The 19,390-nt window shown below is 35.5% G+C and overlaps 1 pseudogene; it reads left to right on the forward strand.

Annotated features, from left to right (window-relative positions):
* Positions 1–7,316: 7,316 nt before the first annotated feature.
* Positions 7,317–7,426, forward strand: LOC123457012 (annotated as a pseudogene).
* The last annotated feature ends 11,964 nt before the right edge of the window (positions 7,427–19,390 follow it).

Below are 19,390 nucleotides of genomic sequence, written 5' to 3' on the forward strand. Positions count from 1 at the left end.
TTTGTGTGAAAAGAAACTTGAGAGATACACTTACTAATATTAATTCATGTTGATGGAGATAATATTTATCTTCTTGTCATAAATAAAGTGAGAAAAGATGGATCTACATATTCAAAACATGCATTTGCATACCATTGTGTAGATTATATTATTTGACATGTTCTATTCTATATTTTTTGATACTGACACAAGCTTATATTTCTCATGTCTATATGCCTATAGATTCTCTATGTGATTGACTCTAGTTTGAAGCACACTTGAATTTCCAATGCCTTTACACATGCCAAATGCAGCATCTCTTTGAGAATCATAGTGATGTTGCCAACACTCTACATTAGACCGATGAATTCCCCTGTGGGCTTATTTTCTAGGGATTGCATTGTAAATCAGAGAAGTAATTATCTAGCCAAATTCATTTGCAAACATAACTTTCTCCTTTGAATTGAAGGAGTGTTGGAAAAGACTGGAGGGGAGCTACTTAACTCATGTCTAATCAAAATATTAGTGTTTCACAACTGCTTAGGAAAAGCTGTTCCTCTATTAATAGTATCATTATTATGGCCTTTATATTTATATTAAATTCATGTTTTGCATTCTGAATATTTAAAATATCTACCATTGGTGGCAAGATAAAATGAGAAAAATCAAAATTCAGAAACATAGTGATAAAAATAATCATTTTTGATCTTTGTAGTTACTCATTTCTGTTATTCATGTACATACCTATATATATGCATATACACATACTAATAATTATATGAAAATTCAAATTATATATAAAAGTACACTTGTGATTTTGTACTGTTCCTTTGTGCATGGAATAATAATTATATATTCAGGTTTGTTTGGGGTACCATAAGTAGACATCAGAGAATTTTGTAGTCCCATGTAATCTGACATACCCTTTGATTCAACAGCACTCATCTCAATGATTTAAAGGAAACACATATGAATATAAAATTATATCATACATGATTTTCTAGAATCTCCATTCACTAATTCTTGCCTCCATCTGGATATATAATAAACATTTCAAAAGTATTATAAACAATAATAATTCTTTAAAATATAAATAGTGTTCTTACTCAAATGCCACTTGTATCTACTGGGAAATAAGAGTGACATTATTACTTTTGGGACATATGAAAAATTGGTGCATCTGCATTTATGGTTTAGTGCATTAAGGAAGGGAACAAGATACCTAGAGTGCACACAACACTTTTCTACCTCCTCTTACTAGGAAGGCATATCAGTCCCTAACTTAGTATAGGAGCTATTCAGATAGAATTCTAGAGCAGATAATATGAATAAGAAGTCAGTAAATGTTTCTCCAAAATATTTTTGGTTGTGGCTCATCTATAATCTCTTATAATCCTATTAAAATTCCAATACTCTGCTCTTCAGAAAAAAAAAATAGCAGTAGGATAAACTAATGGGTATCACTTTTGCGAATAAAATTTCTGTTAAAAAGACAGGTGGTAGGTCTGAAAAGATGGCTCAACAAGTTAAGCTACAAAGCCAAAGGACCAGAGTCCATTATCCCAGTACCCACATAAAGCCAAATACACAAGGTAGTGCATGCATCTGGAGTACAATTAGAGTAGCTGTAGACTTTTGCATGCTCCTTCTCTTTCTCTCTCTCTCTCTCTCTCTCTCTCTGGATTTTTTTCTCTCACACACTCTCTCAAATAAGTAAAATATTTTTAAAAGGCAGGTAGTAATGTAAGCTAGTTTGTACTGACCCCTTAAAGGGTCTGGTGTATTTCAAACTGCTATCTTCCAAAAATCTTGGTGTGGAATGCCATATCTATTAAGACAAAATGAATATGACCTTGGTGAAAACTAAGGTGGAGTTCAGAGTCCCTTAACTCACTTTCCAAATTAATAGACAATAAAAGTATGCCCTTATGTTCCATGATACAGCTTTCATTTATTCTTTCTTCTGCATTTGTTTTTTCCTTGTCTCTCATTAATAACTGAAGACATATAGAATTTGATTTTACAAAACAATAACTTAGCTTAACTCATTGAATAAATGGTCGCAGACAATGTCATGGGCTGATTTATTGCTCTCTCCCTAAGGACTCATGAAGTAGTCAGCCATGTACATGTCTGGAAAAAATGTCTCACCGGATGCCAACTCTCATGTTATAGAATCTGGATCTTAGTCTTGTATTCTCTTGAACTGTGAAAAGGTCTGTTTTTGAAGCTGTCACCTATAAGGCATTTTGTTATGGCAACAAGAGCATACTAAGTCAGATAGTCCTCAAAGGAAAGCTGAATCTGTATTCTGTGTCCTGCTTTATTATCAAAGTTATCTTTGACAATTCACAAATATATATATATATACAGCCTGCTGCTTTTTGGAACACATGAGTTCTTTTTAAGGGTAGATTTTTTGTTTAAATATTTTTGGAGTCATGAAACTGATACTAGTGATTTCTGACATTCTATTGCTGCCTGGTTGTTTGGGGGAACCTGTAAAACCAGTGGGGGCAAATCAGCAAATATTTCCTCAGAGATTAACAGTACTTTATCTGACCTGTTCTGATATATTCTTTTTTTAGATTTTTTTGGGTTTATTTTCATTTATTTATTTGAGAGCGACAGAGAGAGAGAGAGAGAGAGAGAGAGAGAGAGAGAGAGAGAGAGAGAAAGAGAGAGAGAATGGGCGCACCAGGGCTTCCAGCCACTGCAGACGAATTCCAGATATGTGCGCCCCCTTGTGCATCTGGCTAATGTGGGTCCTGGGGAATTGAGCTTTGATCCAGGTCCTTAAGCTTCACAGGCAAGCGCTTAACTGCTAAGCCATCTCTCCAGCCCTGGTCTGATATATTCTTAAGGAATTTCCCTTTAGATCATCACCTTTCTTGTGTGTCTTTCTTTTATGGGCCCATTTTATTCTTTGGGGAAGGTAAAAGAAAATGATGCGGCCTATTCCCACTTGAGGAGAAACTAGTAGAAGAAGGTAGCAGCTGAGCTGTTTAGCAGCCAAGAAGTTGCACAGAAGATTAAGATTGGGAGCTGCCTAGGACAGCGTAGCAATTGTGCATACCATCTTTCTTGTCTTGTTATTAGTGCAGCCATGAAGGATTCACCCAATAATATTTTATGGAGTCTTTGACAAATAATCTGATCCTGCTAAGGGTCACCTATGTTGTAACTACTGAAATATTTCCCTAGAATTTAATGAAAGAGGGTTTATGTTGTTTTCTGTGATCTGGCAAATGTCTTTTAGAAATCCTCCGAATTTTGCATCATACATTATTTTCTGCTCAAGGAACAGCATGAAGACACAAGTTGTAACAAGAACATAGGACTCTGGATATTTCATTATTTGTACTCTTCAGGGTTGGAGTTGGCAATGCACTATTTTGCCAATGCCAAAGGATAAAAGCAGAATGATAAGTTTAATAATTGTGGCACAAACTCACTTTTTGATTTTGTCCCAAAATACATGAGGAAGTAAAATTTGAAGGTGATATGATATATCACAGAATGCTTACCATGAACAGGCAAGGTATTTTCTCTGAAAAAAAAAAAAAAAACTTGAAACTCAGAGGTTTTCAAACAATGCTGGAAATGCCTATGATTTCTGGTATTTCTTTTATAAATTAGCTTCTATTCTGTTAAATGGTCTCCATGTTAGATATCCATATCTCATTCCTAATTAGGAGCAATGTTATTTTCTGCAGCCATAATAGTATTAGAGTAAGTTTGAAATTAAATTATTTGTTAGCTAATTAATAATACTTTCAGACCCAAAGTAAAATGATATTATAAAATAACAAAAGTTAATCAACTTTATGTCATTGGCTATTAGTTATATGGCTAACAAATTAGCTCCAGAAAGATTTTGGGTAAAAAAGCAAGGTAGAATGAAAAGTTACAGTTTTCCAAGAAAGAACGCATACTTGGATGACCACATTCTAATATGTTTATTAAGTAAATTATCATATTCCAGTATAGTCAAAATATGCATGTAATTTGTAGTTTTGGCCAAGTAGTATGTAATGTTAGGAGAGCCAGGTTTACAGGATATTGGGGGCATAATGAAATTTAGATATACTCTGAATATAATAGATAATAAAATGGATTACTTCTATTTTTTTTAGAAGGGAATAGGGGGGTAATAAATTAACCTTTGTCACACAACTGCTGCTATTTCCCAGAGAAAAGATGATTCTAAATACTATGGTAGCTGCGAATATTAGAAAAATTGCTATAATTAGGAGCTTCTTAGGAAACAGAGCTACCATGGTGTAAAAATTCTGATACATTATCAAATATATCTGAACATATGTTAATAGGATATCAAATGCTAGATATCATTTTCTGATTATATGGTTTTACATAGCGGCAAACACAAGAGGATATGTGAGTGGAATAAATTGTATGTTTATATATGTACAATTATCAAATTTAAAGTATGCTTTGACTTTGAGAACAGGATCAGCAAGATTCACCTTCTAGTTGTATAAATATGTCTTTGAATGGCCTGGATTAGTTAATTAATATTACTTAATTTATATATGCATTTTTTCCCTAATATCAGCTGTTGTATACACATGAAGCAGCACTGTGGCATGGATCCCTTCACATTCTAACAAACTGACCTGTGATTAATGATTTCTACGTCAAAGCATGGATTTTATCTTTTGTTCTGAAAGTGGGAGCTTTGATTGTAGCAAAAAGCAGCCCACATGAACTCTTCCTGGGCACGGGAGCAGCTTGCAGCATGGGTTTGACTGTTCATGGGTAGCGTTGGTTTGTTAAGCCTCATTCATTTGGACTGAGCTATATATTATAAAGGTTTTCCTAGATCTTCTTTTCTCAGCAAAATCACTTCATTTGGAGAAAAAAGAAATGGTTCATTTGGTAGGAAGCATATTCACAAGGGAAACACAATTGGGAAACTTCAACTGAATGCTGTCTCCAAGATGACACAATTACTGCTCACTCCAATGCAGAAGGAAAAGTATAAAAGGTGGTGAATTGGAATTACATAACACAAAATTGGCTCTAGTTACTGTTTTCTAGGTATTTTTTAAGAGTTCCAGAATTATTTTATTTATTTGAGACAGAGACAGAATGGTTACTCCAGAGCCTCCAGTCACTGAAAACTCCAGACACCTGCACCACTTTGTGCATCTGACTTATATGGATCCTGAGGAATTGAACCTGGGTTCTTAGTCTTCACGGACAAACACCTTAACCACTAAGCCATTTCTCCAGCCCAGGTATTTGTGTTTTTTTTTAAGATTTTATTTTTATTTATTATCATTTGAGAGAGAGAGAAAGAAACAGTGAAAATGGGTACACCAGGGCTTCTAGCCACTGCAGACGAACTCCAGACACATGTGCCACTATGTGCATCTGGCTTCCATGGGACTTGGAGAATTGAACCTGGGTACTTAGGCTTTGCAAGCATATGCCTTAACCCCTTAGCCATCTCTCCAGCCCCCAAGTATTTGTTTTATATCAATATAAATGCATTATCTGTGACAAAGAGCTTGACATTGCTTCTTCCTAGCTTTACTTTGTTTCCATTGTAGTTAAGTTGAGACTGTGTGACTAACAAGATTAATGGGAATGTGAGCAGAAGTGATGTGATACATCTTCTGTGATTAAGTAATAAGTAAAGGTTGCTACCACAGGTTATCTTTCTGAGGATTCTAGAAAGACTGAAATAAAGCACTTGGTGACAGGAATAGTGCAAAAACGGCCATAACCTCAATCACCCAGATACGCACTGGAGCTGATTCATAGGAATGTGGTGTGAGATATGCATCTGTTTTGATTCACTTATATTTGGTAATATTTTTAATTCCAGTATATCTGTCTAATCTAGTATTTTGGAACAATCACAATGATAATATCAGTAGCTATTGTTCCTGAGACATATAATATGCTTAGGCATCAGGCTATGTACACTAAATTGATATTGCATGTTACTATACCAAAGAAAATATGCCAAAAAAATTACAATTTTCATTTTTATAAACTGAGAAGCAGACTCAATGAAGGTATGATTGTCCCAAAGTCCCATGGTAAATAAGCATATCATAGTCCATTAGCTGAGCTGTAAATACACTCTTTCCATTAAGCCACAACTACCCCTAAGAACTCACATTTCAATTAGCTTCTTACATCATATGCAAATTTTTACCAGAAACAAAAGTGATGCAAGCAGTAGGTAAGGATTTAGGGATGAGTCAAAACAGACAGGGGAGAAGAAGTGGGTTTACTGCTTAGTAGACAAGAAAAAATGCATAACAGAACATACTATTTAGTAAACATAATTTAACAAAATATGTAAATAAATTAAAAAAGAATCCTAGAATGAGTGGGTACCATACACAAATACACAATGCTATTTCTATTAGTCAAGAACTATGAAATAATTATATCAGTACCAAGCACAGGGACCTACAAATGACTTGTTAGCCACAGAAACTTCTAAGGTCCCCAATACAATAGAGGATTTGCCATACTGTTTACAACAGATCAGGATTGAAAGGTAAGATACTATTCCTGATGACACCATTCTGGATGGGTTCAGGACATGATGAAATCTAGGTGGAAATAAAAGCAGAAGGTTCTGTTCTGTTGGCAAGTTTTCATAATGATTGAATGTGCTCTGCAAGTGCCTGGCAGAAAAGTCATCAACATTACAATCCAGTGATGAATCCTGCATTTTACAGTAATGAACCTCCAAGAAAGGTGTGTACTCTGGTGCAAGAGTGGCATGAAGGTTATGGATGTAACCAACATTTCTATGCGTGTATTTGAGTCTAGCATCACTACATGGAATACATACATACCTGGTACTTAAAATCAGGTTAAAATCTCATAGCTTGGGAGAATGCAAGCCCTAGGAAGAACCTACTATTATCATACAGTAAAATGGGTGTGTTTTCAAACTGCCTCACACATGTTTATCTTAATAATCACAGATTAGTTGTACTTTCAGTGAAAATTAGAAAAGCTTTCTTGCTAATTTGCTATTTTTTTTCCAGTGGAAAGTGATCCAAATAGAGGATCATAATTAGTCAAATGCTGAAAAATAAGGAAATGGTGAGTGATGAGTCCTAAACACTAATGAGTTAATGACATCTAAATGTTAGGCAAGGAAGGAATCATTCTCTTGTATGAAATAGCCATATGTTACTATGCCATATGTTGATGCTTATAGGAAAGGGACAAGACATAAGAATACATCGAGACTAAAGGGGATACTAAAGGGAAATGTGGTTTACATAGAAAAATGTAAATATATTTATGAAATATCAGAAATAAATTAATAACTGAAAATTATACTTACCTGGTAGGGGAGATACCATGATCTCAAAGGTGGTTTCCCAGGGTGAGGCTTATCCACTACACTCCAGATGTGCTGAATATAAATAAATAATTACACAAATATATAAATAAAATACTAGAGGTGAACACATCTATCATGTTTGACTTAATCATGTCATAATGTAAAAATATATGAAAATATATTATACCATATAATGTGTAAATCTATATAATTTTGTCAATTAGATATTAACTAAAAGTATAATTGTTAGCCTAAAGATGATGGGAAGAAGCTGGGATAAGGGTATCATCAATCTTCAGATTTTTTTTTTCTGTGAGTGGGAATAAAGCATAGGTTGTAAAAAGAAATACAACAATGAAGTACATTGCAGCATTGCAGGGCAGGCTTGAGACAAGGAGACAGGGATTTCTATAGGATTTCATAAGCTTGTTCAGTTAATACTATGTATAATTGGTACTGCCCTGGCCTGTATGACCTGGCTTTGTGGCAGACATAATTCTATTGGAATTAGAATGATGGATTAAAAATAAACATTGTTGCCAACCAATGAAAAAATGTATAGAATCCAGTGTTTGTTTTTGCTCAGGGATATACAGTACTTACCAAAGTCAATTTTAGAACATTTTCATCACATACAAAAGGAAACCATTTGGTAGTCATTCGTAGCATTTTTTTTTTAAATCCAGCTTACACATCCCTTTCACCTGCAACTCTTGGCCTTAGGATGTCATTTATCTACTGTATTTCTCTCTCTCTATTTGACTAGTTCACAGTTTTATTCTATATATTCTGTCTAGCTGTAATAAGTTATCACCTGACCAATTTAGTGTTAGGATTATGCAAATATATATTTCAGTGGTAAAGTACCTAAAATCATGTGGAAGATATTAATGGATCTAGAAAAAAGAATTAAATATGTAAAAGCATAGGATGTCAACTGCCATCATATAGATGACTGTAAAGTCCATGTTGCAAATATGAGCAAGGTCAAAATATTTGATGCTTCATTTACCTGTTGTCATCTGTATAAAGCTGTAGCCCAAAGCAGCTGTTCATAAAATGGAAGAAGTCAGCACAACTGCCAACTTTCTGCGAAGCAGTATGAGTAGCACATCACTCTCACACTAGCATTCTGGTGCTAATGTAACATCACATTGATGTTTATAGGAGGACAACAAATGGAAAAGGAATAAAAATTTAACTTGATTTTGATATAATACACTTTTGAAATAATTTAGATTTTATTTATTCCTTTATTATTATTATTGTGTGTGTGTGTATGTGTGTCAGATCAAGAGGACAACTTTCAATCCTCTGTCTTTCTATCCAGCTTGAGGTGGAATTTTTCATACTGGATTCTCCCTCTATGTCCTTTGCTGAACTTCCAGTGAGCTTCCTAGAATTCTCCTTTTTCTGTCTCCCATCTTACTATCATCAACATCAGTGTACTAGGATTACAGAAATCTATGCTTCTGGCAAATTACTTAGGGCCTGGGGATAGAGCTTGGGTACTCAGGATGAAGCAGCAGGTGTTTATACACTGATCCATCTCCACAGCTTCAAATTTTTGTCTTTTATGATGCCTTCAAATCATGAACTATATTTACTAATTTTAGGCCAATATTATTACTAAGCGGGAATTTATGGTGTGCTTTTTATGAGTATATCTAACAAGAATTCCCACTGACATTCTATAGGGTGGTATGTCAAAAGAATTTTGTATTTTTATCAACTCTTTATGAAAAGTAAGGAAGTGGAATTTCTTATGTGGTTTGTCCAATAATGCTTAAAGTTATTTCTCAGAGAAGAGTTCCAAATGCATTTAGAGAAATTGCACCATCAGTAGACTACGTGTATATTCTCCCTGGGGAACTACATAGACAGATAATGCTCATTTAGATATATAAATTCTGGTTGTTTGCTTTTAAAATGTCCAATTATTTTTATTCATGACTCTTCTATGCTATTATATATCTTTTTAATGTCTATCTGTAAGTTTTCTTTAAAAATAGTGTTTTTAAAAATACCTCTGAAATACTCGGCTGGACATAGTCATTTCCAACTAATGGAGCTAAGATAGTAATAAAAGTTTCTGCTTGGTAGACATGTAAAGCAAGTTTCATGCTGAGTGCTAGCAGTCTGGTATAAAGAAAAAGGGCCAATACTAGAAATCAAACTCCTTAGTAGAAGAATTGGTCTTATCTTAGAATATCAACAAAGCTTGGATAAAGTACTTCATGCATTCAAATTATTGTTTCTTTTCTCACTGGACTATTCACTTACTTCCACTCCAATTTCTTAATATTTTATTTTTATATATTTATTTGAAAGAGTAAAGGAGGATAAAGGGAGACTGAGAGAAAGAATGAGAGTGCCTGGGCCTCCAGTCACTGCAAACAAACTCGAGACACATGCACCACCTTGAGCATTTGGCTTATATGGGTCCTGGGAAACTGAAACTAACTCCTTAGGCTTCACAGGCAAGTACCTTAACTGCTAAGCCATCTCTTCAGCTCTCCACTCCATTTTTAGACATAAAGCACTCATTCAATTCTGTTCACTCTTAGGATTTGTGAAAAAAAATAATCAAAAACCACACAACAAACAAATAACATTGTCATCCCCCAAACTACCTACAATTAAGAGGATGAAATTATTGATGCTCAACATTTAACAAAACATCTTACCTTTATTACTGACATTAGATATTATATCTATCTATCTATCTATCTATCTATCTATCTATCGGTGTTACTATGAGACATAACAAGTCTATGCATAAAACTCCAGAGATTGGATTGCTTTTAATAGCAGAAAATTATTTCTTACATTTCTTGAGAGTGAGAAGTCATAATTTACAAGCAATTTTGGTATTTATTGAGGATTCTCTTCCTGGTTCATAAGTTACCATTTTTCACTTGCTCACATTCTCATCATATAGTCAAAAAAGAGATTATTTATTGTTTGTGTAGATATATTGATGATAGATAGATAGATAGATAGATAGATACATACATACATACATACATACATACATACATACATACATGCATACATACAATCTCATACTTATGGCTCTCTTTCTATGCCATAATCACTTCCCAGAGATCCAAACTCTAAAACTTATCAGAATAGGGCTAAGAATTTCAACATGAAAATATTTTTATGACACAATTTACTGATGCTTATTGACAAAAAATATGTGTGTGTGTGTGCGTGTGTGTGTGTGTGTGTGTGTGTGTGTGCTCACACACCTCTGGTGTATTGCTATGAGAAATATTTATTCCTTTAAGAGATCACTTAAAAAAATAATTTGCAAGTCGGGTGTGGTGGCACATGCCTTTAATCCCAGCACTTGGGAGGCAGAGGTAGATCAATCGCCATGAGTTCGAGGCCACACTGAGACTGCATAGTGAATTCCAGGCCAGCCTGAGCTAGAGTGAGAACCTACCTCGGAAAACCAAAAATAAATAATAAAAAATGCAGCCCTTGGGAAAAGTAAGATACAGAAAATAAGAAGAAAAAGGGGTAAATAAGTGAAGTATCAAAAACTATGGGTCAAAGATTAGCAAGGTTTTTGAAAGGGTTTTGATGAATTTTAGAACAGGTTTGCTGACCACAGAATGAGTCTTCAAGTTCATGAAAGAAGCTCCAAAGATGTGAAACTTGGCAGTGAAAGGAAGGGTAAAGGATACCTTAAAGCATGAATACGAGAAACTTACAAGCACAATGAATGGAAGTTGTAATGGAGAACAAACAAGGTATAGTTCTCAGACAAATATACTAGCCTGTAGTTTAGGAGATGATAGACCCTAGAGGGAAGCTATCAGTCACGGTTCTTTCATTAAGTGAAGATGTTATACCTATCAAAAGCCTTCTAAATGTAACTTTTTATGCCCTTTGTTTAGTGTTGTTCTCAACTTTGTTTAGAAATGCTTCTTTTTAGAGATGGTAGTGAATACCATGAAGATCTAAGACCCATCAAGATTACTATGAGAGAAAACTCAGTGTTTACTATTTGACAAGTCATCTTTGTCACACCTTCCAAAGCTCAAGGAACATTACAGAGAAATTGGTGGAAAGAATATTAGTCCTGTTCTCACTTCTAGACAAAGAAAATACTTCACAGATATGGCAGTAAGAAACTAAGAAAACTCAAATCTCATCAAAGCAGAAAATAAGACTGTACTGAGAGCTCAACACTCAAGTATAAAACACGCTTTCCATAGCTCCAGAAACACTGTGGAACAAAAGATGGAATGAATATAAAAATCACAGGGTGAGTCTTCCGCAGAAACTGATTGGATCATTCATGACCCCACAGTGCTTGCTGGCACTCCACAAGAACTCCACTATTCTTGGTCCATCAACATTTTGATGTGGACGATGGAGGAGGACAAAAGGAATGAAAAACCAAACAGACAAAGGATTACATAGATCAAGGGGGATGCTCAGTAGAATGAGGGCTAGGGTATGAAAGAGGGTCACAGGATGAAAATAATGTCAAATTATGTTATGTTCATATGTTGTTTGAATGTAGTTTAGCACCTCTCTAACTATTTTTTGGATAGTAACCTTCAATATAAACTAGTAAGAATATTGGAAGCCAGTCCAACTATAGTGTGCAAAGGAGAAATGACTAGGATTAGTTGATACCATCAGTATGGTACTTCAATAGCTGAAAACTGGTAGCTTGAAAGAAGAGAAATAGAGATAGGAAGATGTGTATGCATTCCCTGTCTCTTTATGGGTGTCAGTTTATATTGTGTCAGGATTTTCCATTAACAACTTAACTTGACACAGAGCTATATGTAAGTAGATGGACAGATTACTGTGGGTGCATTGGCTTAAGCTATGTTAGAGGGAGAGACTGAGTGAAAGGAATGTGGGGGAAGGGGTAATAAAAATCCAGGGTATTGTGAATAAGCCACCAGATAACCAGGGATGGGATATCTTACAGTGAGTTGGTGGCCATGGAGGTTCTGGATGTCCCCAAATTATTACAGGCTATTGCTAAAGCTCTTGGTTTCCCACCAGGAATAGATGATAAGACCCTATTGCTGAAGTATGCACATGCCTGGGCTGTAAGGCCACTGAGAAATAAAACTGGGGCTGAGCTGCAAACTTACTACAAGTAGACCAGCTGACAGAAAGCTGGAAAAAGGTTCATTTAATGAATCCTTATAGGAGACAGAAGCCAACAGTGGTGAAAGCAGTGGGCACTGCAAGCCTCGAGTTTGGCCAGCCAGGCCAAATGAGCCAATGGGTGTCATAGTGGCATGCCTGTTATGGGGGAAACCAACTGCTCTCTAATTGGACTGATGGCCCATTCTACAGGAGGAATACATGCCTGGTATTGAAAACCTTATCAAAATCCTATGGTGGAGGAGGTCATGAGCATTAGGAGTATAATGCCTGCTCTTGTCTGGCAAAATGCATATATTTTGCTCACAAAACTGTTCTGCAAGTAGTTTAATTAATATTGGTACCCATATATTAATTCTTCTCTCACTTTTGCTCAGAGACGCTTCTCTTTTCAGATGGCAGTGACCACTGGGATGGACGAAAAGGCACCATAGTGCTGAGAAGACAAGACAGAGGAATGTTCAACACTAAAATATCTCTATCACACCTTCCAAGACTTAGAGTCCATTATGAAAAAAAGGTGGTAGAAAGAATTTAAGAGCCAAAGGAAGGGTAGGACTGCTTACAATGCAACTGACCAGACAGAAATTGGCCTTAATATTCATGACCTCACAGTGCCTAGCACTGTCTTCACAAGACCCTCATAAAAGGAGGAAAAGATGATGATATCAAAATAAAAGAGACACTATGGAGATAGGGAGAGAGTACGATGGAATGTATATCTGTGAAGGGGAATGGGAGGAGAGGGAATTATCATGGCTTATTTTCTGCAAGTATGGAAGATGTCAATAAAAAGAAAAAAATATACAAAAGACAGTGTCATTGTTATTTAAAACAGAAAATACTTCAATACACTTATATATTTTTAATATATAATGCACTAATAAAAGGTAGGCATTTAGAAATGGGACTGTTTCTAATAACAAATACCTGAAAATATAAAAGTGGTTTGGGAGAGAATAATGAGCTGAAGTTGGAAGACTTTGAAGGAACAGGTTGGTCAAGTCTAATAAGCCATAAGAGGAGCTTTAGGAATAATTCTGGTAAGGTTTCAAACCAAAGAGACTAGGATGTCTAGTCTCAAATATAAATTTAGATCCCATAACAAACATTCCAGGTATTTCTTCTATCTCCATCTCCTATCTAACTATCAGTGTACTGCAATTACAGAAGATACACTATGGTTTCTGAATTTTTATGTGGAAATCAAACTTATGTAATTAGGCTAGAGCAGTGATGTTTTTATCCACTGAGACATCTTTCTAACCCCAAAGGCTGTTCTTGTTACAATTACATAAAGCTGATTGAACTGTCTCCATAACATAGAGCTTCATGGAAGGACAAATATAAGATGAAAATGGGAGAAGAAATTTTAAACAACTTAGATGAGGGACTAGGTGGGTGCTTTGACTATGTTGAGTTTAATTCAAAAGAACAAAGTAGGGAAAGATGTGGAAAACTCTCAGCTTAACCAGTTATATAAGAAACACCTACAAGGTTGCCACCAAGCTTCAATTTGCTAAAGAGATGAGGCAGATTGCTTATCATCAAGATGATTAGTAATAAGCCCTGAGATCATCTCTTCTATGTCCTGAGGTTTTCTCTGGCAGAATGGTTTCAGAGAAGGGTCTGAGTTGACACTTTGTAGACTCCTTATCCAGTAATGTCTTAAGTTTCTAGGCCTTGGTTGGACAAAATAGTCTGTGGCTGTTGGTGTGGTTCAGTCAAATCCAGTTCTTCTTTTGCTGACAGCAGAATTAGTGACATCCATGAGATGATGATTTTACCAATGTGAAGAATTCAATAATTATGAGATTATAGTGATTCCTACTAAGATATCAGTGGATAGTAAGGCAGATCAGATAGCCTTTGCATAGACCCTTCTTGTGGCAATGCCTCTGTGAGTTGTGGGAATGAAGCCATAGGAAGGATATCATAAAGAATAATCCTAAGTGAATTCCACTCACCCAACACAATAGTAGAAATCAGCATTCCATCAGTAAGCCATTTGGACCAGAAAAAAAGTGTAGGTGTAGGGCTAACCAAAGCCTTGTGTAGTAGACAGCTCATAATGCTTGGATGAACATCCAACCAAACATAGTTTTGTGGGAAGAAAGAATTTATTTCAAGCATACAGATGCAGGGGAACTTTCATCAGTGTGGAAGAAGCTGGACCCCATTCATAAATCCAAGCAGAGAGAAAAACCACCATCAGCCAGTAAACAGCAAAAATCGGGAAGCATGAATTCTACCAGAACTCACAATTCTCTCCACAGCTTGGGGCTGGAATTTAGATCTGCCCCTAATGACACCTTAGGGCTCAACCCCAGAATCCACCCTCAGTGACACTTCCTTCAGCAAACTAATTGGAGACACAAATTACAAGCTTAATAAAACAGATAAGTCTATGGACAACATACATTCAAACTACCACAGCTTTGTTGCCCATTCTCACTACAGTGTGCACAGATGGCTCGATTTGAAGCTTTAACATTTCATGTCTACCCTGCTCAGATTTAGTTTTGTTTAAGCACAGTTACTCCCTTCTACTTTGTAATTTATACCTTTGGAGCATAAATATTCATTCTATCTCTGTCTCATTATTGTATCTCACAGCTAAATTATTTTATCTTAAGGCTCAGAGGAGACATTATGCTTGGATATTTCAGTGATATAGAAAACAGCTAATATTTCAGGATTACTTGATATGTAATAAATACATTTTGTATTATAAGGAGAATATGAATCAGAGCTGTTTCTTGTATCACCCAACTAATTTGTCCCTTAACAGATGGGTCCATTGAAAATTACTCAGGTCATTGTGGGTGTTCTCTGACAAGACAGTAGGGTATCATGTACATAGGAGATTAGTTATTATCAAAGAGCAAGTGGACTGGAGGTACAATTGGGTGGTGGAATTCTTGTCTAGTATATGCAAGGTACTGGTTTAATTCTCAGAAAAAACAAATACTAAAGGAAATGAAAGGAAAGAAAATAATAGAAAAGGAAAGAAAGTCAGGCTACCCTTGTCTTATTTGCTTCCTGTCCAATAGGATTACCTCTTTCTTTAACATGCACCCTAAATACTATGAGGCCATCCAGGATATGACCTTGAGAGAGGTCATTAAATGTACCTGGCATGCTTTTAAAACTCTCTAATTAAATTAAACTTTTGTTATAGTGCCCAGACTTAAGTATATCTTTATTTAAGATAACAGACTAAAATGTTATCCTTAGTATGAAAAGACAATGCAGTTTTTTCCTAGCTCAAAAGTATTATGTTGCAGGAAACAATAACAGAAATTTACTCCACATTGATCAAGGAAAATTATTTTTATTTTAAGGTTATAGGGAAATAGCAAAGATGTCGTTACACAAAAAAGCTGGAATTCATAGAAAATGAGTAGGCAATTTCTTTCCTTTATTTTGTTTTTTTGTTTGTTCTCCTCTGTGGGTCCATCTCTTTTACATCTTCTTAACCTCTTTTCCTTCTCTCTCTCTCTCTATCTATCTTTCTCTCTCTCTGTCTCATCATATCCTCTCTCTATTTTATATTTTTATCTTAAGACTGCATGAATCTCTCATTTGCTTTTCTTTCACTATTAGGCCTATTCTTTTCTCTCTGCAGATGGATTTAACTATCTGCTTTCACTTACTTACTTCCAAATCTTCAGTTTTCCGACGCCAGTTACAAATCTGGATGGTGGAAATGGAATGCCTAACAACTTGAAAGCCATCAAACTTGATTTTTCTGTTTCTACCTGTGCCCTATTTGTCAACTTATATAACTTCTATGCATCATGATGGTGAAGATAACATGTGATAATTTGTGTGAATGTGTAAAATAATGCTTGAACCGACCTATAATATGGACTTTTTAAACATTTTATATTATCACCAAATCCCCCCCCAAGTCAATCCACGTCTTTAGATAATTCTAATTTTCTAAAGGAGAAAATGCCATCATGCAATTTTGCAACTAGATTTCTGTACAATCTTGACAACTCCATTTCATTCATATTTGGCATTTTTGTCTCCTCAAAAATAAAATGAGTTGGCTGGATTTTATACATTCAAAGATCTCTCCTATTTTGCCATTGTATGATATGGCTTCCCTTTAAGTTAAAAAGTTGAAAATTCAGGCTCACACTAAATCTCTTACTATGTATTTCCTGGGATTCTCTATAAATACTAGGCAGTAAACAGCTGAGATTCAAGAGCAAAGGTAAATGTAAATCACAACAAGTATAAATATATTCTCAAGTTCCTCACACTCTGTGCCCTACTCCCAGGGAAGAGAAGATTAAATTTAGCTACATTTCTGTTAAGCTTTAAACATAAGGCATTGATTTGGCACACCAAATGCACCCCACAATAAATATGCATTTGCTTAGAAACTGAAGCAGTTTTGATAGAGACAAGCTGGAAGAATTAAAATGGAAAGAGAAATTAGCACAGAAAAGTGAGGAGAGGAATGAAGAATTAACAGTCTGCAAAGCCTCTGTTAGTCTCCATTAGGCAAACAGAATCTGTCCATGTGCAGATCGTATTCCACAGGCTGATGAGATTAGCAGACAGGGAGTTAGTGTAAATAAATGTGACTAGATTTTTCACTCATCACTGTGTTGTTTTTTCCAAAACAGAATTATTCCTTCTAAGGAATTATCTTGCTACACAGATAACACTCGAGTACATTACCAGTCTTGGAAAACTGAGAGGCAGCATCCCAATTAATAAACTAGTTTAGTGCAAACCCCCTGTGGTGGGATTTTCGGAGATGCCAGAAAGAAAGTCTTGCCAGCTTTTTTTTTTTTTTTTTTTTTTTTTTTTTTTTAAGGAGCCGCTTCAATAGTTAAAGCCAATAGAGGCTCCTTTCTCCAACCAAAGCTCTAACTTTCAAAGGGAAAAACAATCTGCCAGTCAAGGATATATGCATGGTGCTGTTAGGGAGGGAACATGTGTACTCTCAGTGCTTTGTACTCCCTGTAGGCTAGAAAACTCAAAAATATTTAAATTGTCTATAATGTTTTCCTACTGAGAAACTAAATGCATATATGTTTTGATTTACTCATTAATTATATACTACCTCCAACTGAAAAAAAGAAGTGTATATGAATGTTTAGAACAGTTCACTGAAAGGTCACAGTTATTGGGAATAAAACCGGGATGATCAAAAATTGTTTCTAAAATGTAAAACTAATTTTCATTCTCCAGAGATGTGAAAGTGTGTATATAATAGAAGCACAAATCATGGATATGAACTTACATTAAAATGTGGGTGAGGAATAGCTACTTATTGATTATGGAGTTTATTTTGGGGTGACAAATATGTTTTCAACTAGACTAAAGTGATTTACAGAATTATAAATGTACTAAATGCTATGGAATTGTTAATGCTTGTTAAATATTTATGTTATGTGACCCTTATGTATATACAATATGGAAGTGTATAGTTTAATAAGTTCTTACTTTGAATTCTATATTAAATAAGAAGATGCTGATATTTTGCATTTACTAATGAAAATGAAATACTGTCATTCCTTTGGTTCCCCTGGTCTTTTTTGAAGAACTATCTTTATTTTTTTTTTTTACTTTTGTTTATTTTTATTTATTTGAGAGCAACAGACAGAAATAGAAAGAGGGAGAGAGAGAGAGTGGGGGGGAGAAAATGGGCAAGCCAGGGCCTCCAGCCACTGCAAATGAACTCCAGACACATGTGCCCCCTTGTGCATCTGGCTACTGTGGGTCCTGGGGAATCAAGCCTTGAACTGGGATCCTCAGACTTCACAGGAAAGTGCTTAACTGCAAAGCCATCTCTCCATCCGATTAAAGAACTATCTATAAATGCATATTTTAAAATGAAACTTTTAGGGCTGGACAAATGGTTTAGTGGTTAAGGCGCTTGCCTGTGAAGCCAAAATACCAAGAATTTAAAGTAAGAACTTATTAAACTATACATTTCCATATTGTATATACATAAGGGACACATAGCATAAATATTTTTTTTTTAAATTTTATTTATTTATTTATTATTTGAGAGTGACAGACACAGAGAGAAAGACAGAGAGAGAGAATGGGCGCGCCAGGGCTTGTAGCCTCTGCAAACGAACTCCAGACGCGTGCGCCCCCTTGTGCATCTGGCTAACGTGGGACCTGGGGAACCGAGCCTCGAACCGGGGTCCTTAGGCTTCACAGGCAAGCGCTTAACCGCTAAGCCATCCCTCCAGCCCCATAGCATAAATATTTAACAATCATTAACAATTCCATAGCATTTAGTACATTCACAATTCTCCTGTACCCACGTAAGCCAGATGCCCATGGTGGCCCATGTGTCTGGAGTTCATTTGCAGTGGCTAGAGGCCCTGGTGTTCCCATTCTCTCTCTCCCACCCCTCCTTTCTCTCTATATATTTGTCTCTTTATCTCTCAAATAAATAAATAAATAAAATATATTAAAATGAAACTTATGTTGCTCAAATAGTACCAACACTTCCTTTGAAAGAAGCATGTACAACACACTTTTTCATTATTATTCATATATATATATATATATATATGAATATATATATATATATATATATATATATATATATATATATGACGTATTTGTGTGTCTGTGCATGCATGCGTGTGTAAGCATGCTGTGTGGGGGCATGCATGTACATGTGTGTGTGCATGCATGTGCATGTGGAGACCAGATAACAACTTTTAATGTCATCTTCAGCAACACCATTCACACCTTTTGAAACAGAGACTCTCATTGACCTGGAGCTCGCCAATTGGCTTAGATTATCTTGTCACTGTGGTCCAGGGAACTATTTGTCTCTGCCTTCTCAGCACAGGTATTAGGTGTCTGCCACTATGTCTGACATTTTATGTGAGACTTGGGGATAGAATTCAGGTCATTGTACTAGCAAGGCAA

The sequence above is a fragment of the Jaculus jaculus genome, chromosome X (genome assembly GCF_020740685.1).
Source record: "Jaculus jaculus isolate mJacJac1 chromosome X, mJacJac1.mat.Y.cur, whole genome shotgun sequence".
NCBI classification, from domain to species: Eukaryota; Metazoa; Chordata; class Mammalia; order Rodentia; family Dipodidae; genus Jaculus; species Jaculus jaculus.